Raw genomic sequence first — 25,081 nt, 5'->3', positions numbered from 1 at the left:
AGGTCCATCTAGTCAAAGCTATGGTTTTTCCAGTGGTCATGTATGGATGTGAGATTTGGACTATAAAGAAAGCTGAGTGCTGAAAAACTGATGCTTTTGAACTGCGGCATTGGAGAAGACTCTTGAGAGTCTCTTGGACTGCAAGGAGATCCAACCACTCCATCCTGAAGGAAATCAGTCCTGAATATTCATTGGAAACACTGATGCTGAAACTGAAGCTCCAATACTTTGGCCACCTGATGCAAAGAACCGACTCATTGGAAAGGATCCTAATGCTGGGAAAGGTTGAGGGTGGGAAGAGAAGGGGACAACAGATGATGAGATGGTGGGATGGCATCACTGACGCAATGAACATGAGTTTGAGCAAGCTCCGGGAGCCGGTGAAGGACAGCGAGGCCTGGCGTCATGCAGCCCATGGGGTCACAAAGAATCAGACAGAACTGACTGAATGAACTGACTGAGTGATTTTAGGAAAAGAGAGAAAGGTGGACACAGACATAGATACAAATGGAGAGAAGGTCATATGACAATGGAGGCAGCGAGGGGAATGATGCAGTTTTAAGCCAGGGAATGACAAGGATTGCCAGGAACCACTGTAAGCTAGGAAGAAGAGAGGAAATATTCACTTCTTGAGTGAAGGATTGTTGCTAAAGGTGAAGCTCTAATCCTTTGGCCACCTGATGCAAAAAGCTGACTTCTTGGAAAAGACACTGATGCTGGGAAAGACTGAGGACAGGAGGAGAAGGGGACGACAGAGGATGAAAAGTTTGGATGTCCATCAACTCAATGGACATGAGTTTGAGCAAACTCTGGGAGATAATGAAAGACAGGGAAGCCTGGCATGTTGCAATGGGGTCTTGAAGAGTCAAATACAATTGAGTGACTGAACAACAACAACTGCCTTTAGAGGAAGCTTAGCTCTATTGCACCCTTGATTTTGGACTTCTGGCTTCCAGAACCATGAAAGAATACACTTTTGTTGTAAGCCATCAAGTTTGTGACACTTGGTTATAGACTCTACAGAAAACTAATACAATTCCTTCTCAAGATTTTAAAGAAGTAGAAAGGAAACAAAGAATACCCAAGAAGTAGGGTGGGAATGCATTTGGAAGAGCCATGGGTTAGGCAGTCACGTGACCCAGACTTTAGTCTGACTCTCTGTAATGTGTGATTCTATAATGTGTAAAATTGTTTCCTCACCTATAAAATGGGAAGATAAAACTGCCTGGCCAGCTTACCTTACAAGAGTATTATTATTATTGTCTGTGATCTATCCTGTATATCAAATGAAATAACACATGGAAGACATTTGAAATTTGTAAAATCAATCCAAATGTGAGGTGTTAGTCTTTGATTTAAATACATTTAAATTAGATTTAAATAAATCCAGTGAATTTGGCTTGTTAAAAACAGCATTTTACAAAAACTAAAAATTGGAGAATGTAGGTCCACTATGAGAGACAGGAGCCCTGGTGTTATGATTAAGAGGAAGGAAAAATATTTAATTGGTCCCAGGTGGATTCACATGTCTGCATACTGAAACATTTCTTGTTATTGTTCTTTTGTTAACAATTCAGGATGTGAAAAATTAAGCCTATCCATTTTTTTAAATATCTGAAATAATTCTTTCACTCCCTTGGCATTATCAGAGGAGAGTGAATTACTACTACCTATGAAAGAGTTTCATTTTCTATAAAACATATCTTTTTTTCCAAATTTAAGTGACACCCTCACACAGGTCATTCATTTTTAGTGAGTTTTACTCACCACCAACATTAATAATACATATAGAAAAGATCCCATTAGTATAAATTTTCAAGTCTTAAAATATAACACAAAAACAGAAAATGACTCATAATTGGCTAAAGGTGACCCTTAAATATACCCCAAAATGGAAAGTTGAATCATTTTCCTAAATGACAAAGAGGGAAGAGATCTGGCCCATTTCTATCCTCAAGCTCAGTTCCTTGAACAACCCCACTCATCACATATGCATACAAAAGAGCAGGGAAGAAAACCCTTTAATGTAGGGACTAAAAATAGATAGCAATTGCTTCAGGATCTGCTGACACTACCTGTTCCCTGTGATGCTGAAGGACTCATATTTTTGAGGACAAAGGCTTCCAGGTACTTTCTATATATAGTATGTCATCTTGGCAGGTGATGACAAGATATCACAAACCAAACCACTACAGAGCTCTTTTTCCCCATTACTCAAGACGGTTCAACTGTTAATTAATAACAGGGATGACAGAAGATACATGTTTGAATAGAATAAACATCAAATAAATGTTTGTTGCTGTTATTGACACACTCAAACTGGCAACGCAAAGATGTTTAGTGTACATTCCAAAACTCATAATCTCCCTGCTTGGATCACCTTTCATAAACAATGATGATGGTGACTACAATGATGAAGATGAAGATGGTGATCAAAATAGTAGCTAATAATTGCTGAGCTGACTCTTTGGTAAAGATCCTGATGCTGGGAAAGATTGAGGGCAGGAGGAGAAGGGGCTGACAGAGGATGAGATGGTTGGATGGCATCACCAACTTGATGGACATGAGTTTGAGCAAGCTCCAGGAGTTGGTGAAGGATAGCTAGGCCTGGCGTGCTGCAGTCCATGGGGTCGCAAAGAGTTGGACATAATTGAGAGACTGAACAACAATTGCTGAGGGCCTGTTATGTGTCAAAAGCTGCACTGGAGATTTCCTGTGTCCTTTATATTGACTTCAATTCAATGTAAGAAGATGAACACTCAATATCACTAGGGCTCTGAAATTCTATGTGACTGCCTCAGTGTCACACAGCCCAGACAACAGCCCAGGTCTGTGTGTGTCCCAAATCCATAGTGCTTTCAACTAGACAACTTCTGTGACCATTTGTGCTTTTTTGAAAAATTTCTTTATAACAAGATGAAAAAAAATATTCACCATTTTTGGTAAGTTTGTTTGCTCATATCCATGCTCATAAAATGATGTCATTTTCATTATACAGATGAGGGAACTGAAGGTCAGAAAGACTAAGTAACCAGACTCACACCACAGACCTAAAAAGTGGAAGCAGCTGGAGCTATACCTGGATCCCTCTCCAATGTCTATATTTTTACTGACTGATCTCATTTAATAAAGAAAAAACAGTGAACTGTTCATTCTCACCTCTCCTTCCCTCTGTCTTCCCATTACCAGAGCAGACATCTAAGCTACCAAAACAAAAGGAAAACAGATAGCCAGGAAATGGCCAATATCCCAATCCAGGCCTGGCCTGGTTCTAGATATCCCAGCATGAGGGTAAACATTTCAAGAGATTTAAGATACTAGCCAAAGCCTTAGAAAGAGCCGTCCTGAGAAGGTGTGTGGAGGTAAAGGGTATACCAAGGAGAGCCAAAGACCATAAAAGAAGCTAGTGAAGCTCTTTCCCTGCCCTCTGAGCATGTGCCCTGCTCTGCTAAGTTGTTCAGTCATGTCCGACTCTTTGTGATCCCATGGACTGTTGCCCACCAGGCTCCTCTGTCCATGGAATTCTCCAGGCAAGAATACTGGAGTGGGTTGCCATTCCCTTCTCTAGTGGATCTCCCCAACCCAGGGATCAAACCCAAGTCTTCCGCATTGCAGGAGGTTTCACAGCATAGTGGCTTCCAAATGATCAAAGCCAAACAGATTCTTCCAGAAGGAAGTGGCAAAAAGTAACCAGAGGGGCTTAGTTATGTGACAGCAACTTAGCACGTATGCACGCAATGCATGTAAAGAAACCACAGTGTTTTGTACATAATAAGTACTAAATAAATATCAGTTATTATGACTAATTAAGTGACTACGTTAGGCTGGTCATATGAAATTACCATTTTTAAAGGTCAAACAGTCAAATATTGGCAATTCCATATTATTCAATCTAATATATATATAATGAAGACCTAATGTTCTTCATTTATAAAGAGCTCTACAATGTTGAAAAAAAACCAGTAAGGAACTGAGCAAAAAATACAACCAGGCAGTACACATTTTAAATGGCAAATAAATGTATGAAAGCTGTTGCATCTTACCAACAATAAAAATATTGGATTGGCCAAAAAGTTTTGTTTGCATTTTTCCATAGGATACTATGGGAAACCTTAACAAACTTTTTGATCAACCCAATATATAAATTCAAGGAACAATAAGATACTTATACTTACATCAGTGTTCATTGTTGACATTATATAAAGTATATTCAAAGCTATAGGTTTGCAGGCACTCTCATATACTAGTGGCTCTGTGCTGTGCTTAGTCACTCAGTTGTGTCCAACTCTTTGTGATCCCATGAACAGCAGCCCACCAGGCTCCTCTGTCCATAGGATTCTCCAGGCAAGAATACTGGAGTGTGTTGCCATTTCCTTCTCCAACTGGCTCCATAGTACAGTGGTTAAAAAAGCATGGATTTCAAGAATCAACACGCCTGGATCTGAATCCCAATTTTATCAGAAAGCTATCTGTGTGAACTTGGTCAGATAATCATATCTTTTTTCACCTCACTTTCTTCTTGCAATAAAGTGAGGATGATAACTGGCTCTATCTCATAGTAGTCTGTGAAGATGAAATAAGTTCATTTACATAAAGCACTTTGAATAGGATCTGGCTTAGAGTAAGTACTATGTAGGGGTTTTTCTAAAATTGTCATTATTGTTATTGTTGGTGGAATTAAGTCACTGACCCACTTCCCAAGGCCCCAAATCTGAAAGTCACTCTAGATAACATCCATCTCCAAATGATTAAATTATTCCACTCAGTGTAAAATTACTGAAAAAAATGCATTCATGTCTATATTTCCATCATGACTGCCATTCAGGCTTTCAAAAAAAGTCTCCTCATCATCCCATAATTTCATAATTACATTCAATTTTCCCTGTATCTCCCCTGCCCACTAATTCTTTTTTCCATTCTACTACCTAGGTTTTCTTTCTTAAACCCCACATGGACCACAGGCTTCCCTGGTGTCTCAGTGGTAAAGAATCCGCCTGCCAATGCGGGAGATGAGGGTTCTATCCCTAGGTCAGGGAGATCTCCTGAGGAGGAAATGGCAATCCACTCCAGTATTCTTGCCTGGGAAATCCCACGGACAGAGGAACCTGGGGGCTACAGTCCATGGACTCTCAAAAGAGTCAGACATGACTGAGTGACTTTTCTATTTCTGCTTTAGAGAAGATGGAATTCCCTTATAGAAACTCAGCCAAAATCCATCTAGCTGTTTCTCTGGCTGTACCTGCATCCCCCAGGGCTCTGTCACAGATATGAATGATGTGCTATGTATCAGCCAGAGTCTCTATCTCAGGCTTTTGTGTGGAAAGCAGAGGTTGCAATAAGCTGAGAAGCAGCTCTTGGTTGGCTTTGCAAGGGAGAAATTCTCTTCTGTATGCATTGCATTCTGAATAAGCTGAAGCACCAAATACAGGAAAATGTTTGTAAATATCAGCTTCTGGATTGACAAGTATACACTATTGTCTGTAAAACAGATAGCTAGTTGGAAGCTGCTCTATGGCACAGGGAGCTCAGCTCACAGCTCTCCAATGACCTAGAGGAATGGGAGAGAGTCTAAGAGGAAGAGGATATGTGCATACTTGTCTCAGATGGTTAAGAATCTGCCTTCAATGCGGGAGACCTGGGTTTGATCCCTGGGTTGGGAAGATCCCCTGGAGAAGGAAATGGTAACCCACTCCAGAATTCTTGCCTGGAGAATCCCACAGACAGAGGAGCCTGGTGGGCTGCAGTCCATGGGGTCACAAAGAGTCGGACTAACAAAAAGTAAAAAAAATTAATAGCTGATTCACCCTGTAGTACAGCATACACTAACACAACATTGTAAAGCAATTATACTCCAATTTTAAAAATCAACTTTTTTTCAGGAGATTACTTTCTCTGTTGCCCCTACCTAAAAAGGTTATTCTCCCACAAAATTATAGCATATTCTTTAATACCTTGAAAGTCAACAAATTAAGGTAATGATTGGCCACTTAGAAAAATAAAAATCTATACAAACAACTGAATCAACTGTTGGGACTGTCACATCAATCAGTAACATCTAGACAAATATTTAGCACAATTGTATGAAAATAGGGTAAGCAGATGTAGATGTGTGAGAGTGAAAAGAAGATGCAGTTCAAGATCAAACAGAGATGAGTTTAATTCCTAACTCCACCACTTCTAACTCTGACCTTGGATCAGTTCCTTATGCTCTTGAGCCTTGGTCTTTTCCTCATCTGTAAAATGGAGAAAAAACAAGTTTGTAATGATGAGCAAAGGAGATGGGGTTTATGGAAGTGGCGTATAAAGTCTTCTACAAACCTTAGCTATCAGACTTCCCTGGTGGCTCAGTGGTAAAGAATCTGCCTGACAATGCAGGGGACACGGGTTCAATCCCTGATCCGGGACGATCCCACACGCCGCAGGGCAATTAAGCCCGTGTGCCACAGCTACTCAGCCTGTGCTCTGGAGCCCAGGAGCTGCAACTATTGAGTCCATGTGCCACAACTACTGATGCTTGAATGCTCTAGGGCCCTTGCTCACCAAAACTAGAGAAAAGCCCCATGCAGCAAGGAAGACACAGCACAGCAAAAAAAATAAAGAAAATAACAGTTTAAAAAAAAAAAAAGCTTTTGTAAAACACCTTGGCTATCATCATGCTTTAAGCAGGAAGGCATTTAGGACTGACTTAGTACAATTTCTTCCTTTTACCAATGAAGAGACTTAGGCTTAAAGGAGAGCTCAAATAGCTAGTATGTGGTACATCTAGGCCTAGAACCCATTTCTCTTGTCCCCTGCGCTCTTGCTTCCTCCTTGACAAGGGAAACAAAGTACTTCAGTGTCTCACGGATCCTTGGACTGAATGGATTATATGCTTTGGGGCAGTGAGTCAGCCACTCTTCCTGGGGAGAAAAACAGTACATACTCTTCTTAAGAGCACTTCTCTAGACTTACCAGAGAACACATTCAATCTACTGAGTCACTCTTACCTCACAGCTCAGTGAGTCAGAATCGTATCTATCCCCATCAGAAGTTTAATTTGTTGTCAGGAATAAGATGAAATGAAAAAGAGACATAGATGCACAGAGAGGACATCACTGGCTTATCCTTGGGGCAAAAGCAATTTGAATAGACGAGCACTAAAAAGGAACACAATCATTAATTTTGCTCTACTGTTGGTGCCTGCCGTAGCAATAAAACGGTAAAACAAACAGAGAGAGTATCATCTGCAGTACCCAGGGGCCATGCGCTGGCATCTGTGAGAGGTACACAGAGAGGAAGGGTAGCTGACAGGAAGATACACAACCTAGATACTCATATCCATCCTACTAAGGACTATGACCTTAGACATGTCCTTTAAGCTCAAGGAACCTCTGGTCTGTACAGTGAAGGATGATGCTAGCTCTGCCAGCCTTCTAGGACTGAGTAAGATTCAAATGCAACACAGGGATGATGTGAGGACTCAATAAGATAAGAAGTCAAAAGCCCCCACTCAAGGCCAGATGGTCAGTTGCCCTCAATAAATATTAACTACTGTTATTACTGTTGTAATTCAGTTTGTCATTGTGTAGCACTTTTCTTTTTCATAGGACTCCTTCCCCACAGTGACTAGCAATAAAGCTTTTATAGAAAAAGGGACCCCCAGTTAGTAAGAGGTGGGGATAAATCAGGCAGAAAAGAGAGGTCAAAGGTTCAGAGGCCACAGAGCCTGGTGGTGAAGAGGATGGGCCATGGGTCATGTGGATCAGTTATTAGTCAGGCAATGCCTCCTACCTGCATCAGCAGGCACAAGGCATTCAGCCAAGCCATGCTTCAGTCTGCCCATTCCTAAGCTGAGATCACAGGCTCTATTGCTTGAGGCTGTTGTAAGGGTTAAATGAGATAGAGGATTCAGTGCCTCAAACGCCTGGCACAGAGAAATCATTGGATAACTTGTTAAAGTGAGACGATATACATCAAAGCACATTGTAAACTCTGAAGTGATATAAACATGTAAGAAATTATTATAACAAGAACAAAATTCTATGTAAAACACCAATGCTTAGTTAATTGCTTAAGTGTTATGGGAAAATTCATTATCCTGTCCAAATGTAAAACAAGCTCATTTACAGCAGTTTCCCCTACAGCTGTGCCAGTGATGAGGTGGGGAATATTTCAAGGTTTCTTTTTCAACACAGCTGCTTTATGTATTATTCTCAATTTTCTCCATTCTTTTCAATTTGATCCTTTGGACTGCAGCTTTTATACTTCGAAAATGGCCAGACTAGCAGACATTTAGTGAAGGTAACTGGCAAATGCGGAACTGAGCACTCCAAAGCGAGTTAGAATTCACATGAGATTCTTTACTCCAAAAGTTTCTCCCAGATAAATGTTTTGATATCATTATCCCTCATATATGGAATATTCCAGAAAAGAAAGTTCATTTGCCTTCAGAACTTATTTTAGGGATGTAATTTTTATAAATAGCTATTGTTATTTTTTAAAAAAAGGAAAATAAATTTTATGATTAAGTAATATTTTGGAGAAAAAAAGAGAGGGATCTAGATGACTAAGAATCTTAATAGTTGTAATATCATACTGCTGAGATCTTGGTGAAATACACACATACACACAGATACACACACATAGTTAAATTTAAATGATTTCAAGACCTCTTTGATTCAATTTTATCATCTATCTTGGAAAGAAAGAATTAAAAATGAAATGCACCCAGAAGATCACATTAGTCTAGACTCCTATCCAAACTAGAAACTGCTTCTAGAGGCTCCCAAGCAGATGCAGTGTCCTGCATACAGCACCTTCCAATGACAGAGCAGCCTGTTCCAGATCCATTGCTAGAATTGGGTGCCTTGCAGAGTAGCCAGAAATGGTACTAGCATTTCTCTATAGCAGACTGGTTGGGAAGAGGAGACTTGTCTTGAAAATGCACTTGCCAAGCAAGCATGTTGTGCTTACCATGGAGTGTGCATTTACTTGATGTGGCTGGGGAGTGGGAAAAAGCCATGAACCTTAAAGTTGACTAAACGTCCTGTTCCAACCACCCACTGATACCTCTACTGCTCCCAGAAATTCCCGTCTTCCCAGTTCTGCCCTGGGCAGAACATATGTGTGATATTGCTGGTTTACAGAGTCACAGTCAAAGGCCTAATGCCAGGGGTTTTGAATATGTTAAAACTAGCTTATATAAATGAACCACTAAAGCGTCATGATTTCCATAGATCAGTCATGCTGAGATTCCAAAAGGGGGGATGGTGGATTCAAGCAGCAAGAGATATTGTCAATAAAAATTAATTAAGAAATTATATATCAATCAATAATCTTCTAAAGTCTTGTAATGACCTCTGCTACTCTATTTAAGCATAAATAAGATAATCAACCATGTTACCTATCTGGAGATTAGACCTTTTCCAATTAACTTGGCTTAATTAACTCTCTAAGGTACTGAACTTTAGATGCCTCAGATGCTGTACTTTAAGATTATTACAACTGGAGTACTCACAGAACTTACTGTTATTTTTATCACTACAATTATGTTTGTTCATGAGACAAATGGAATTCAAATTTAAATTCATATGTGTGGTGGCCTAAGGAGTTATAAGATCAAAAAATATGAGTCCAATAAAGACAACTGAAATAAACCAAAATGAAAGACTCTGGAGACATGTTTTTGTTCCCTCATTAAGGATTATAGGAAAGGAAGTCACTTTGCTTGTGGGAACCATATGAGGTATGTGAAAGGGCCAGCTAAAATCATTCACCTTCATATTCTACTGGCTCCCTATCTCATGGAGACAATGCCAGAAGATGGGAACATCTTCAGCTTCCTTTCCACATTCCCATCTACCTTGGTACCCCTTCTTCCTGCCTCCCCGGTGAGGGAAAGCATAGTCCTGCCTTCCATTTAAGTAAGGTTCCTCCCTCCATAGGGACCTTGCTTCATCACACAGCCAATATCACTCTATACCTTCAACCCCTCTCTCTCTACTGGCTCCTTCGCTTTGTTTAATACAAAGATTTGATGGTAAAGAATCTGCCTGCAATGCAGGAGACCTGGGTTCAATCCCTGGGTCAGGAAGATCCCCTGGAAAAGGAAATGGCAATCCACTCCAATATTCTTGCCTGGAGAATTCCATAGACAGAGGAGCCTGGTGGGCTACAGTCTATGATGTCACAAAGAGTCGGACATGACTAAGTGACTAACACACACTGAGCCAAGAAACAATACACTCCCTTAACCTCCTCCAACTCTAATGCTATCTTCCTGTTTCTTGAAAGATTTCTCTGTATTCCTTATATCGCCATTCTCCACAACCTCAGCCATGCCTCACCTGCCTGGAGTCTGACTTCTGCTCCCACCACATCACTGATGTTGCTCTCACAGTAGTCTTCACAACTTCTTAATCCAATGACCACATCTCAGTCCTCAACTTTTTTTTTTTTTCAATTGAGGTCAAATTCACATTTAGATAAAATTAACCTCAGATATGCAGATGACACCACCCTTATGGCACAAAGTGAAGGGGAACTAAAAAGCCTCTTGATGAACGTGAAAGAGGAGAGTGAAAAACTTGGCTTAAAGCTCAACATTCAGAAAACGAAGATCATGGCATCTGGTCCCATCACTTCATGGCAAATAGATGGGGAAACAGTGGAAACAGTGTCAGACTTTATTTTGGGTGGCTCCAAAATCAATGCAGATGGTGATTGCAGCCATGAAATTAAAAGACACTTACTCCTTGGAAGGAAAGTTATGACCAACCTAGACAGCATATTCAAAAGCAGAGACATTACTTTGCCAACAAAGGTCCATCTAGTCAAGGCTATGGTTTTTCCTGTGGTCATGTATGGATGTGAGAGTTGGACTGTGAAGAAAGTTGAGCGCAGAAGAATTGATGCTTTTGAACTGTGGTGCTGGAGAAGACTCTTGAGAGTCCCTTGGACTGCAAGGAGATCCAACCAGTCCATTCTGAAGGAGATCAACCCTGGGTGTTCATTGGAAGGACTGATGCTAAAGCTGAAACTCCAATACTTTGGCCACCTCATGCAAAGAGTTGACTCATTGGAAAAGACTCTGATGCTGGGAGGGATTGGGGGCAGGAGGAGAAGGGGACGACAGAGGATGAGATGGCTGGATGGCATCACCGACTCAATGCACATGAGTTTGAACTCCGGGAGTTGATGATGGACAGGGAGGCCTGGCGCACTGCGATTCATGGGGTCGCAAAGTGTCGAACATGACTGAACGACTGAACTGAACTGAACTGAACCGTTTCACAGGGTACAGTTCTGAACCATTTCACAGGGTACAGTTCAGTGGCACTTAGTACATTCATTTTCTATCATACTGAAAAGAGGCTCTGTAACCATTAAGCAGTCTCTCCCCAGACCCCCCACTTCCCCTCAGCTCCTGGCAACCAAGAATATGCTTTCTTGTTTGTATGGATTTACCTATTCAAGAGATTACATATATGGGGCATCTTTAGTGGCTCATCAGTAAAGAATTTGCAATGCAGGAGCCACAGGAGATCCAGGTTTAATTTCTGGGTCAGGAAGATGCCCTGGAAAAGAGTATGGCAACCCACTCCAGTATTCTTGCCTGGAGAATCCCATGGACAGAAGAGCCTGGTGGACTACAAAGAGTCAGACATGACTGAGAGACTAAACAACAATAAATTTATGTTGCTTCTTTTTTGGCTGGTCTTCATCTTTTTTGCCCTTTCAGAGGCATGTGACACTGCTCTCCTCCCTTATCAATCCTTTGTTCCGTTGCCTATTGAAATAGACCACTCCCTCACCTCCTCTGACTTCTCTCATCATACTCTCTCTCTTCTGGGCCCCTTCAACATCTGTGTTCCCAAGAACCCAGCCTCAGTCCTCTTCTTTTTCCACTCTCTGCACTCTGCATCCCTATTCTACCACACCAACTACCAATGGCCTAGGCAACATCTTTGTCTGTTTCTAGTACAGATCAAGGTGTACTATTCCCAGGATGTAAAGAAAAGTGAAACAGGAATATCAGGGACCTCGATCTGCAAACTATGTTCAAGATAGCTGCAGAACACTTTGTGTTGATTCCCAATCTCCCACCACCCAGAGAAAGCCAGACAATGGGAGACAGAGAAGGATCTGGAACCAAATACCTCTCATAATACCCTCCTCTCCACTGGCACATTTTCTACCCTTCAAACCACATATACACAATATCAATTCAGTAGAGAAAGAAGTCAGAGTATGTGTCATGTGGACAGAACAATTGGTTGACTCAATTTTTCATTTTTCAACCTATTGCTTTGTTGTCAGACACAGCTTCAGTGTGAAGTTTTAGCAGCAGGGGGAAGGTTCCATTTCAGCAATTTAAGCTCTTATTTTCTTTTCCCCTCCTCAAACTGACTCACCTTTGGCTAAAAGAAATATACAATCAGCACATATTGACTCAAAGGACTATGCGATTTACATCTTAATGCAGAGTAATATGTCTCCTTGCAATTCTCTTGGGAACCACCTATTGTGGCACATTTTTGTCTTTTGCTTTTGGTTTCACTCTATTTTCTCTTTGTGATTTTAACAAGTAACAAAGATCGATGCTTTAGGTTTTGCATGGAAGCTCTGGACAGGGTTATATCAATAGAGTTTCTTTTGCTCCTAGCCATTCCCCAGGGGCCAAAAAGGAAAGAAGTCGTTAGGAGGGTGCTAGTGTTTCAAGAGAAGCATTTCTGTTGATATTAATAAAACTAACCGGAAATCATTCATTCAACATATAACAAGAATGCTTACCATATAGTCCCATAGCCCTCTTGACATGCATCCCTAGTATTGCAATTAACATACTGAGAAGAAATGTTGTTCACCTTTTTCTATTTTTCTTCTTTAGACTGTGAGCTTCTTGGGGCAAGGACCATGTCTCGTCAATTACTGTATCTCCTATGCATAAGTGCCCACTCATTCATATAGGTCATTGATTACTATTTACTGAGTGCCTACTAGGTGCCAGACATTGTTCTATGCACTGGGTATTCAGCAATGAATAAAACAGATAAAGATCCCTAATACTTCTGGTGTTTACATTTTCAGTGTGTGTTTTGGTGGGGAGAGTGGACAATAAACAGGAAAATAAAATATGCAGTATGTTACATGACGGCAAGTTCTATGGATAAAAATGAAACAGGGGAGAGGATAGGAAGTGGGGTGGATATGAAGTTGGTAGTTTTCAATAGGATGGTCATGGGAAGTCTTACTGAGAAGGCAACATCTGAATGAATACCAGAAGGAGGGGCAGGATCAAGCTTCCTGTGTATCTGTGGGAAAAGTATTCGAGGCAAAAGGAACAACAAATGCAGGGGCTTTTAAAGGCAAGTGTAGAAACTTGACTTTTATTGTAAATGAGATAGGAAGCCATGGGAAGGCTCTGAGGGGAATGAGAGGATCTGACTTGTATTCTAACACATCCACTCCACTCTGGCTGCTTTGAACAGAATTAAGTGCAGAGGGCAAGAGTAAGGCACGTAGGTAATTTATGAGGCTACTGTATTAATAACAATTCAGGCAAGAGATGATGCTGGCTTGGACCAACATGGGAGAGGCAGAGGTCAGGAGAATGGTCAAGTTCTAGATATATTTTTAACAGAACATTGAAAGGATTTGCCAGAGGATCGGACATGGGCAAGAGAGAAGGGATTGAGGCAGGACTTGAGGCTTTTTTGACTGGGAAAATGGTAGGAGAGAACTGCCATTTATAGAGATGGAAAACACTCCAGAAGGAGCATATTTGGGGAGTGAAGGATCAGGAGGTCAGTAGGAGTTCTGTGAAGCTGAAGACGTCTGTCTACTAGACACCAAAGGAGGGATGGTAAGCAAACAGATGGAAGTCTGCACTGAGAGCTCGTGGGAGAGGTCTAGGGGAGAGAGAGATATGGGCACAAAGATGGTATTTAAAGCCATGAGCAGAAGGAGGGGAGGAGTGCAGATGGAGTAAAGATAAAAAATGGGGAAAAGAGGGTGGGCCAGCAAAAGAAACTAAGAGGAATGGCTAGTAAGGGAAGAGAAAGCTCAGGAAACTGGTGTTCTCAGTGAGTTTCATAGAGAAGAAACTGATCAACTCAGTCAAATGCTTCTGGTGGGTCAATCAAAATAAGAACTTGGAGTGGATCATTGGGTTTAACAGAGTAAAGGTCAGAGGGAACCATGAGAAAAGCCATTTGTATGGAGTCAAAAGGCTGAGACAACTGGATTCTAGGGAAGATGAGAGAAGAGCAAGTGACCATCCAGCAGGAGAGAAAATGGAGATGGGGAGCACAGGCAACTTGTTTTGGGAGTTTTTCCTGTTTTTACTCTATTGAGAGGTAAAGAAAGAGTGGTAACCAGAGAGGAATGTGGCATCGAGAGTTCTTCCTTAATTGAGAAAAACTGTGATATCTGATGGGGATGCAAATGAACCAGTAGTGAAAAGAAAATGGATGATGCAGAAAGGAGAGAAAATGCTGATGACAAGGTTCCTGACCAGCAGGTGAGAAGGGAGGAGTGTAGAGCAAGAATGACCAACTCTTGGACTTTCCTGGTGGTCCAGTGGTTAGGCCTTGGCACTTTCACTGTTGGGGCCTGGGTTTGACCCCTGGTTGGGGAACTAAGATCCCTCAAACTGAGTGGCATGGAAAGAAAGAAAAAACAAGAGAGAGAGATAATAAAAAAAGAATGAACAACTCCAATGAGAACTTCCAATACCAGGTGTCAACTACAAATTGGCACTTGCCAAGGGCCTATGCCATCTGCCTCTGAGGAGACTGATCCCTGTGCCGCTGTTGCTACTGACCTTCAACATGCCTTGAAGACAGTTCAGGGTGGAGAGTGAGGCACTCTTTGCTCCAGGAAAGCTGGTGGAATAGGTATTTAGATAGCTGGATATTTTCAGGAACTGATTTCATGACTCCAATCCTTGCATCTCCTTGAATCTAGAAAAGCACTAAATCCCTTCATGGTGACATCAGCTCCTTGTGACTAGCAGAAAACCTTTTGCAAAATAAGAATTTGATTGCATGAACTCCCCCTTCACCAAAATCGTATATGCTGTCCTGATACCTCAGAGCTATCTGAGGTGCTGTCTCCTGAGTTTCAGTCCTCATTTTGCCCCAAATAAAACTTAACTTGCAACTCTTAAGTTGTGCATCTTCTTTAGTTGACTGTGATGTTTGCATCTCTAAAATTAGACTAGTGGAATTCTTCAAAATGTACGCTCCATGAGGGCAGAGGCGTTTGTATGGTTGGTCCTCTACTATATTCCTGGTGCCTAGGATGGGGCCTGGCACACCAGTTTAAAGACATCTGTTAAATGACTGACTGACTTGCCTTTAATTATGTGATAATGAAAGACCTCAGTGCTTCAAGATGGGCCAAACAGTGCTAGAGAGTTTTGACAACAAAATGTAATGGATCCTACCATCAGGGTTTGGATCTTCAGAAACACACTATGTATTATCAATATACATTTCTGCTTTTATTCATAATCTAAAAGTGCCAGGAAAGCAGATGTTTGGGAGACCTATAGGCAGCACTACCAACACTGTCATAAACATGCCTTAAATTTATATTCAAAACTTAGAAAATGATGGTTCTGGAAGCCACGGTCATTGCTGGGGAACTGTTAAGGAAGTGTTCTGAACATATCTGTTAAACCAAAGCTGCAGCTTAAAGCTGTTGGGAGAAGGTGGAAATTCCCTTCTTTGAGGAAAGTGGAAAACCCAGTTCACAAAGAGGAAGATTTCTTAACTCAGTTCACAATGAGGAAGACTTCTTAAGCACGGTGGCACAAAAAGACATGCCTTGTGAACACAGAGGAGGGAGCCAGGAGAAAGCAATGGGCAGAGCAGTTTCTGTTTGCAGCTGAGTAGAAAAGGACTATAAGACCTTGAGAAGGACAAGAGAGAGCCTGAATTTTGTGGAAAACCACATGTAGTTCAAAGATGGGAACACAGGGCCACCACTGTGCTCCTAGGGCTCTGTGCCAAAGCTTCATTCACCCTCTCTTGCTTTTCTTCACAACTGTGGTACTACAAGATATACATATAATTACCCACAGACCAGGGGAGGAGGGTCTTACCAGGTGGCTCAGTGGGTAAAGAATCCACTTGCAATGCAAGAGACTCAGGTTTGATCCCTGGGTTGGGAAGATCCCCTGGAAGAGGGCATGGTAACCCACTCCAGTATTCTTGCCTGATGAATCCCATGGACAGAGGAACCCGGCAGGCTACAGTCTATAGTCAACTGAAGCAACATAGCACACACACACACACACACACACACACACACACACACACACACACAGGGGAGGAGGCTTCAAGATGTTATGGAAGTGGCCCACCTCTGGCCTTGCAGCTAAATAAGTGGAAGGGTTCGGTTGTGAAGCCAGATATTTTTATTTCCCGGCTGCATAGCCACAGTACCATTCCTCCTCTACAAATCATTCTCAGTATCAAATGTTTATCCATTCAATCTTATTCTACATAATTAGCCGCTTTACCAGTTAATGGTCACTTAATTCGCTTCTTAAAGTTAATATGAATTTTAGGGGGTGGGCAAAGTTTGGTTGGGTTTACCTGGTGGATCAGATGGTAAAAAAAAATCTGCCTGAAATGAAGGAGACCTGGGCCAGGAAGATCCCCTGGAAAAGGAAATGATAACCCACTCAAGTATTCTTGCCTGGGAAATCCCATGGACAGAAAAGCCTGCCAGGCTACAGTCCATGCGGTCACAAAGAGTTGGACACAACTGAGTGACTAACCCCTCCCCCCCCCACACACACAGGTTGGTTGGGTTTTAAGCACTAGAAATTCTCAGCAAGACTCTTGCTTAAAATATATGAATCATTTGTAGATCAACCAAGATGAATTTAACTGAGTCATCGACTGTCACCAGACAGCAGCATACCCTAATTGCAAGAAAAGCATCTAAGGAAAAGTCAGTCTCCTGAGTACTGAACTTGCAAAGCTACAGTGCCAAAGCCATGCTGAGCACTGAAGACCTAAGAACATTCTTATTTCCCTTCTGGAGAAATTCTTGTTTGCTGACACACATATACTAAGGTAAGAAAAGGCTAATTATTATGTTTTTATGAGAACTGAATTTTGCATTCAATTAACAGATTAAGTTATTCCATGTTGCTAACAGGCTGTGTTCTCAATGAAACCAAATATTATGACAATTACCAAGTTTATTTGATAGTTTATTGTATGAATGCTAAAAGTCTATTTTACTGAGTCTTTTTTTTTTACCCTAAATTAGTTTCTGACTCGAGCCCAGGTTTTAGGTATCATGATTTCCCTGCCATTTTTGGCAATTCTGGAATTCTCCTGGTATGCATTTAGTTTGGTTTCTCCTTTATAGAGTGATGCTCCAGAGCCTAGCAGGCTACAACGGTTGGCTGACTTGGGGGAACCCCCTCCCCACACTTCAACCATAGCAACGGAACCATGAGAAAGACGGTAGAACACAGGGAGACTCTGAAGAAGCATGGGACAGAGCCTGGCTCCAGAAGTGAACCCAAAAATCCACATCAGGACACCAGGTGATCCTCAGCTTTAGAGCTAGAAAGCTCCTTCTCTTTCATGTAGTCAAACCTGTTCATGTTGTATGTGGGCAAACTAACAACAGCCTGCATGTGGTCACACAGGGCACCGATGAGAAGGCTGAATTGGGAAGCCTCGCCACCTGCCTCTCTACCTAGGTCTCTGGAAATTGCTACCCCGCTCCAGGGGCAAGTTTTGCTGGGAAATGACAACTATTTTCTTCTTACAACATCTACATTGAACTGAGGGTGCATTCATGCCATTTCCTGCCCTGGAGGTCAAGCTTTCATTTCACTTTGTGCTTTAGAAGTAAAATAGGGTTCCCTGGGTAGAGGTGGGGTTCTTTGGGAGGCCAGGAGGCAGAGAAGGTCTTCTGGAAATAATAGTCAAGGATCCCAAACTGACCTGAGAGAAGCGAAGAAAGCCCTGAATCTTCTGTGACTTTATCAGAACTCATTAAAAAAGAAGATTGTGATTCCTTCTGAGAAAATATCGGTGCTTTCTTATTTGATTAAAGGGCGACTTCCTGTTTTCTGATACACACATTCATGCCGTGGAATGATGATCTGTCCCATTAATCTTCAGTGACCTGGGAGAACAAGATAAAGCTCCTTTCAAAGTGCCTTGGAAGCATTCCCACGAGATGCAGATGGAAGCCAGTGATTTTCAAAATTGTTCAGAATAATTTCACAATGTTGATGAAAGCAAATATACTCTGCTGCTGACTATAAATTCTCATCCATAAATACATTTTTCCAACGAATCTACTGACCACCCATCTCGTCTCTGAATTCCCATCCTACGCGAATGAGCAGCCCAGACCCACAGAGAACACCCCCTACATCTGGTCTGAGCCTCTGTCTCTGCAGCTTTACTTTGTCTTTATGAATTTAGTACGATCTTGCAGTAAAAACAAGATCACTATCAATTTGTCTGATGTCCCCTGCAAGCAGCTATAGGACATTATAAATTCTCTCTCAAGACCTTTCCCCTCTCACTCTAAGGGATATAAACAGAGTTATTCTAAACCATTTGCTATGTTTTGACATTCTTTTCAGAATAATTATCCTAACGCATCCACAAGAGCAAAGGAGGACATAAAAGATAAGACTGCCAGGGTTTAAGGCAAAGATCAGTTAGAATATCCAGCACTTGTCAAAAATAATATTTAGAAAAAAGAACTCCCCCCCAAATATTTTTATGCTGATCTCCACGAGATTGCAAAGGTCATTGGGCCAGAACACATGCTGAACAGCAGGTTTAAAACAGAGAGCTAGACATCCAGTCTTATGTGAATAAAAGAATGTACTGCACCAAGAACTGTGTTTTTCTTTGATGAAAACAAAACAGAGATGTTATGGGGAGGGAGGTGGGAGGGGGGTTCATGTTTGGGAACACATGTAAGAATAAAAATAATAATAATAAAAAAATTAAAAAAAGAGAAAAAAAATAAAAATTTAAAAAAATAAAAAATAAAGTGTCCAAAAGATAACAAGGTTGTGGCAGTTAGTCTGATTCCAGATGATGGAATTAACTAAACAACTTCATTTATAAGAAATCCAACTTAAAAAAAAAAATGTGCCAGCCCGTCCAGTTTGCCTGGTACTTGGTACTGACAGGCAGAATCAGTTAGTAGGTTGAGGGGGAGCTGAAATTTGAAGCTAAATAATCAGAGTCCAGTGCCAGTGCTCTTAATCAGGAGTGCTGTAAGAAATGGGGATCAGATAAAACTCAGAGATGTGATGTGTGGTCACTTCAAAGATATTTACCCACTCTTTCCTCTAAGTTCTACTTTTTGTCCTTTGTTAATTTCTCATTCAAGTTTCTCAAGTCTGTCCTCCAGATACTCCATCCTTCAAGGACAATTCTTTGGCATCTCTTTCATAAAAAGGTTTCCAAAAAGACATTGCTTGTGTGTGTGTATGTGTGCGTCTGAGAATATTTTTATTTGTACAGAAAGAACATTTACATATATTTTAAAATTTCTTCTCTTTTTATATTTTATTTATTTTTAATTGGTAAACAATCACTTTACAGTTTTGTGTTGGTTTCTGCAGTACAACAAGACAAATACATCATAATTATATATTTTTATATCTCTTCCCTCCTGAGCCTCCTTCTCCTGCTCCCATCCCACCCCTCTAGCTTGTCATAGAGAACCAGGCTGGGCTCCTTGTATTATTTAGCAACTTCCCACTATTTTACACATGATAATGTATATAGGTCAATGTCACTTTTTCAATTCGTCCCACCCTCACCTTCCCCCGCTGTGTCTACAACTCCATTCTCTACTAGGTTCATCAGTACCATTTTTCTAGATTCCATATATATGTGTTAATATATGATACTGCTTTTTCTCTTTCTGACTTACTTCACTGTGTATAAGAGATGCTAGGTTCATCCACCTCCCTGCAATACAACTGACTCAAGTTCATTCCTTTTTATGGCTGAGTAATATTCCATTGTTTAAATGTACCACAACTTCTCTATCCATTCATATGTTGATGGGCATCTAGGTTGCTTCCATGTCCTGGCTATTGTAAATATTGATGCAATGAACATTGGGGTACATATATCTTTTAGAGTTGTAGTTCTCTCAGAGTATATGACCAGTAGTGGGATTGCTGGATCATATGGTAGAATTATTCCTAGTTTTTTTTTTAAAGGAATTTCCATGCCTAAGGATAAACCTACCTAAAGATACAAAAGGCTTATATGCAGAAAACTATAAGACATTGATGGAAGAAATCAAAGACAATGCAAACAGATGGAGAGATATACCATCTTCTTGGATTATATGAATCAGTATTGTCAAAATGACTATACTACCCAAAGCAATCTACAGATTCAGTGCAATCCCTATCAAATTACCAATGGCATTTTTCACCAAATTAGAGCAAGAAAATTTCACAATCTCTATGGAAACAAAAAAGAACCTGATTAGCCACAGCAATCTTGAGAAAGAAAAATGGAGCTGGAGTAATCAACCTTTCTGACTTCAAATTATACTACAAAGCTACAGTCATCAAGACATTATGGTACTGGCACAAAAACAGAAATATAGACCAATGGAACAAGATAGAAAGCCCAGAGATAAACCCATGCACCTATGGACACCTTATTTTTGACAAAGGAGGCAAGAATATACAATAGAGAGAAGACAGCCTCTTCAATAAGTAGTGCTGGGCAGCTACACATAAAAGAATGAAATTAGAACACTCCATAACACCATACACAAAAATAAACTCAAAATGGATTAAAGTCTTAAATGTAAGTCCAGAAACTATAAAGCTCTTAGAGAAAAACATAGAAAGTACACTCTGACATAAATTACAGCATGATTCTCTCTGATCCACCTCCTAGATTAATGGAAATAAAAACAAAAATAAACAAATGAGACCTAATAAAAGTTAAAAGCTTTTGCGCAGCAAAGGAAACTATAAACAATATATAGTTGTTTATATCTTGTTTATATCTACAGCTGTTTATAGTTGTCTTTAAACAAAAAAAGACAACCCTCAGAATGGGAGAAAATAATTGCAAAGGAAGCAACTGACATAGGGTTAATCTTCAAACTATATATGCAGCTCATACAGCTCAGTATCAGAAAAACAAACAGCCCAAACCAAAAAAAAAAAAAAAAAAAAAAAGGGCAGAAGATCTAAACAGACATTTATTCAAAAAAGACATACAGGTGGCCAATAAACAAGAGAAAAAAAAATGCTCAACGTCACTCATTATTAGAAAAGTGCAAATCAAAACCACAATGAAGTATCACCTCACATTGGTCAGAATAGCCATCATCGAAAATCTACAAACAATAAATGTTGCAGAAGATATGGAGAAAAGGGAACCCTCTTGCATTGTTGATAGGCATGTAAACTGATACAGCCACTATGACAGTTCTTTTACAGGACACTTGTAAACTGAATTGTCTCTCACCAAAAGATATATTGGAGTCCTAATCCCCAGTATCTATGAATGTGACCTTTTTTGGAAACAAGTTGTTTGTAGATATCATCAAGTTACGATGAGGTCGTAATAGATTAGTGTGGGCCCTAAATCCAATGACTGGTGCCCTCATAAGAGGAGTGGAAATGTAGACACAGAAACACAGACACACAGAAGTAAAGGCCATGTGATGACAGAGGCAGAGATTAGAGTGATGCATCTCCAAGCGAAGGAATACCAAGGATTGCAGACAACACCTAAACCTGGAAGAAGAAGGAAAGATCCTCCCTCTAAAGACTTCAGAGCAGCATGGCCCTGTTGACACTGTCAGACTTCTAGCCTCTAGTATTGTGAGACCATAAATTTCTAATGCTATAATCCACCAAAGTTTGCTGCAATTTGTAATGGCAACCCTAGGAAATTAATAGACACTTGGTCTGGCTTGCCTTATGGAACAAAGTTAGTGTCCCATTGAAAAAAAATTACTTTGGCTCTTCTGTTTAAGAATAGAGTTGTAATACCAAGCCATTCTGGATGGATGCCCCAAATGCGTAATCACATCATTTTTTAAAACCTCTCGTGAAACTGTAATTATGTTATAGTGTTTATTCATAATAAACTATCTAGATATATCCACTATGCAGAACGGACCTTCAAGCTAAAGTATTTGTTATTCGTTACATTAATTCTGTTTGCTCCCCTGGGTTTATCATTTTTACGTTGTTCTTCTTCCTTAGAATCCTAGTTTCTACATATCCCCCTTTGCTCACTTTGGAACAACATGAGAACCATTCCTGGAAAACAGTTCTCCACATGGAGTCAATTGCAAAAATAAACTTTAACCTTCTGAAACAGATCTTTGATAAGAAAGAATTCCCAACATCTATTATTTCCTTTAACGGGGTCTCTTTTCATTAACACCAGGTACTTCTTATTGCTATTCCAGTAGATTTGCATTTTGTAATGTTGTTGATAAAAGTATGTACTTTATCTATTTCGTACCTTACAACTCAAAATTGGGAAGTGATATTTAGTATATTACTTTATGGCCAATATACCCTGGAATTTTGTGATAATAATCTGGTTATCTTGTTATCTGAAATGTGTTTAAACACACACACACATAGCATCTTATCTTTTATACTGTAAACAACCAACTAGCATTATTATTCAGTATAATTTTTGTGATAGGAAACCAAAGAACCTGATTAACCTAGTTAAGTGGCTTGCCTGATCAGTGGCTTTATCACAGATGAAAATATTGCCCAACCTCTGCATGTAAAAGGTATGTCCTTATGCAAAGTGGATATAATACACAGATTCTTAACTGATGACCTTCATTAGGCATCTGCAGAATTAGTTTTATGAAGAGATTCAGTCAATGAAGGCTCCCAAAGGAACACCTGATCCAACATACCTCCTCCACCTACTAGCTGGAGAGTTTCCCCCATTGAAACTCCAAGCATTTTAGTCATTGTTGAAGGTTACATATCTAACATGGAAGCATGAATCCAGAAGTCTCCCATTAAATATGAACATGTTACCAGAGAGGGGAAGGAAGAGTCTGATTTATATATACTCTAGCCATCTCCTATCCACATATCAGGATGAATTTGTTTATCCTATGATATATTTCACATGTTGGAATTCAGAGAGAACTTTTTGGTGAAGGATGATATCCAGTAATGAGGGGGTGGGAGTGGAAATGATGCCCTAGCAGGTCCTGAATAATGATACTGAGGGTGAAAATAGAAAAATAGTTAATAATGAACTAGGAATTCCCTGGCAGTCCAATGGTTAGGATTCTGTGCTTTCACTGCCAAGGGCCTGCGTTCAATCCCTGGTTGGGGAACTAAGATACCACAAGCCCAAGGCACAGCCAAAAAAAAAAAGTTAATAATGAACTAACACAATCTCTGCTACTTATTCACTTATTTGGAACTCTCTACTTCTACCCTAGCCACAGACTTGCACAATGAGCTTTAAGCCTGATGTTTTAACTATAAAACTGTATTCCACATGGTATGACAAAATATATAAAGATCAAATGCTTGAGCTTCTGCCATGAGACAGATTCAGAATTGAATCCTCTGTCTGCTATTTACCGACTGTGTAACCCAGTCAAGTCCCTTGACCTCTCGGAACATTCAGTTTTTCATCTGTAAAATGTGGATGATGAAACTTCCCTAATAAAATTGTTATGAGAATTACATGACCTAATGCTTAACACATTATCTTGCACATAATAATAAATAAATATTAGGTACTATTAATGAACCCAAACCACACTAATTAGCATTTTCTGATGGTCAGCCACTGAAGAGCAGATCAAATGGCTGATTAATTGATCCAGTTCAGCCCTTGAGAAGCCTAAGGTAACCTTACCCTATTTATGGGCCAGTTATAACACCTTAGTAATCAAATAGGACATTTACTTGTCTAATTCACTACCATCAAATAAAACAGCTAGCAATCAGCTACAGTACAGGAAGGTTTCAGAAGATTCAAGCAAATACATTTGGTTGATTAGACTTGGAGAGGGGGCTGCGTAGGAGTGCTGCTGCTGCTAAGTCACTTCAGTCGTGTCCGACTCTGTGCAACCCCATAGACGGCAGCCCACCAGGCTCCTCTGTCCCTGAGATTCTCCAGGCAAGAACACTGGTGTGGGTTGCCATTTCCTTCTCCAATGCATGAAAGTGAAAAGTGAAAGTGAAGTCGCCATGTCCGACTCTTCACGATCCCATGGACTTCACCCTACCAGGCTCCTCGGTCTATGGGATTTTCCAGGCAAGAGTATTGGAGTGGGTCGCCAGTGCCTTCTTTGGTGTAGGAGTACCCAAACACTTTATTGTACTCTCATTTTTTGGCTTCTTGTGCACATTTGGAGACCATACTGCATTATTCTCAGCTAGGTTGGCTTTGAGATGGTTGTGTTCCCTCCCCTTTCAGAGCTGAAAACATTGCAGAATTTTTTTTTCTTATTAAGGTAAATGGACTTCTGATATAGAAACCATAGGGAGCTCCAGGAAGGTTCAACTGAGATACCAAAGTGTTTGGTTTTCAAAGTCAACGATATTGTGATGCATGTAAGTCAAATCATTATGCGTACACCTTAAACTTAGTGCTCTATGTCAATTAACTCCCAACAAAAACCCAAACAAAGGATATCAATAGGGAGGAAGAAAGTTTACCATACATACCTCCAATAAAAGACAACCAGTTTGGGGAAAGTTCTCAAGGGCAATGACAGTGGACTTCAAGTATTTGAAGAGCTCTCCAGTGGAAGATGGTGTCGATCAGCTATGATTTATTCCAGCAGGGCCAGTAGGTGGAAGGGCTGGTAAGACAGATTTGATAAGACTGGATTGTTCCAATGGTGAGCTCCCCATTGATGAAAATGTATGAACAGAGGCTTGATGACTAATTCTTAGTCATCAAGAAACTGGGGGAAGAATTTGTTTCTTTGGAAAATATGTGTCTAGATAATAGTTAAGTGTCTTTCTAAGATGATATTACCCAATGACTCCAAAACAAGCTAGAGAATCCATAGTTATTATTTCACTATTTCAGGGGGCTTC

Source organism: Capricornis sumatraensis, chromosome X, assembly GCF_032405125.1.
Source record: "Capricornis sumatraensis isolate serow.1 chromosome X, serow.2, whole genome shotgun sequence".
Lineage (NCBI taxonomy): Eukaryota > Metazoa > Chordata > Mammalia > Artiodactyla > Bovidae > Capricornis > Capricornis sumatraensis.
This window is presented reverse-complemented; position numbering follows the sequence as displayed.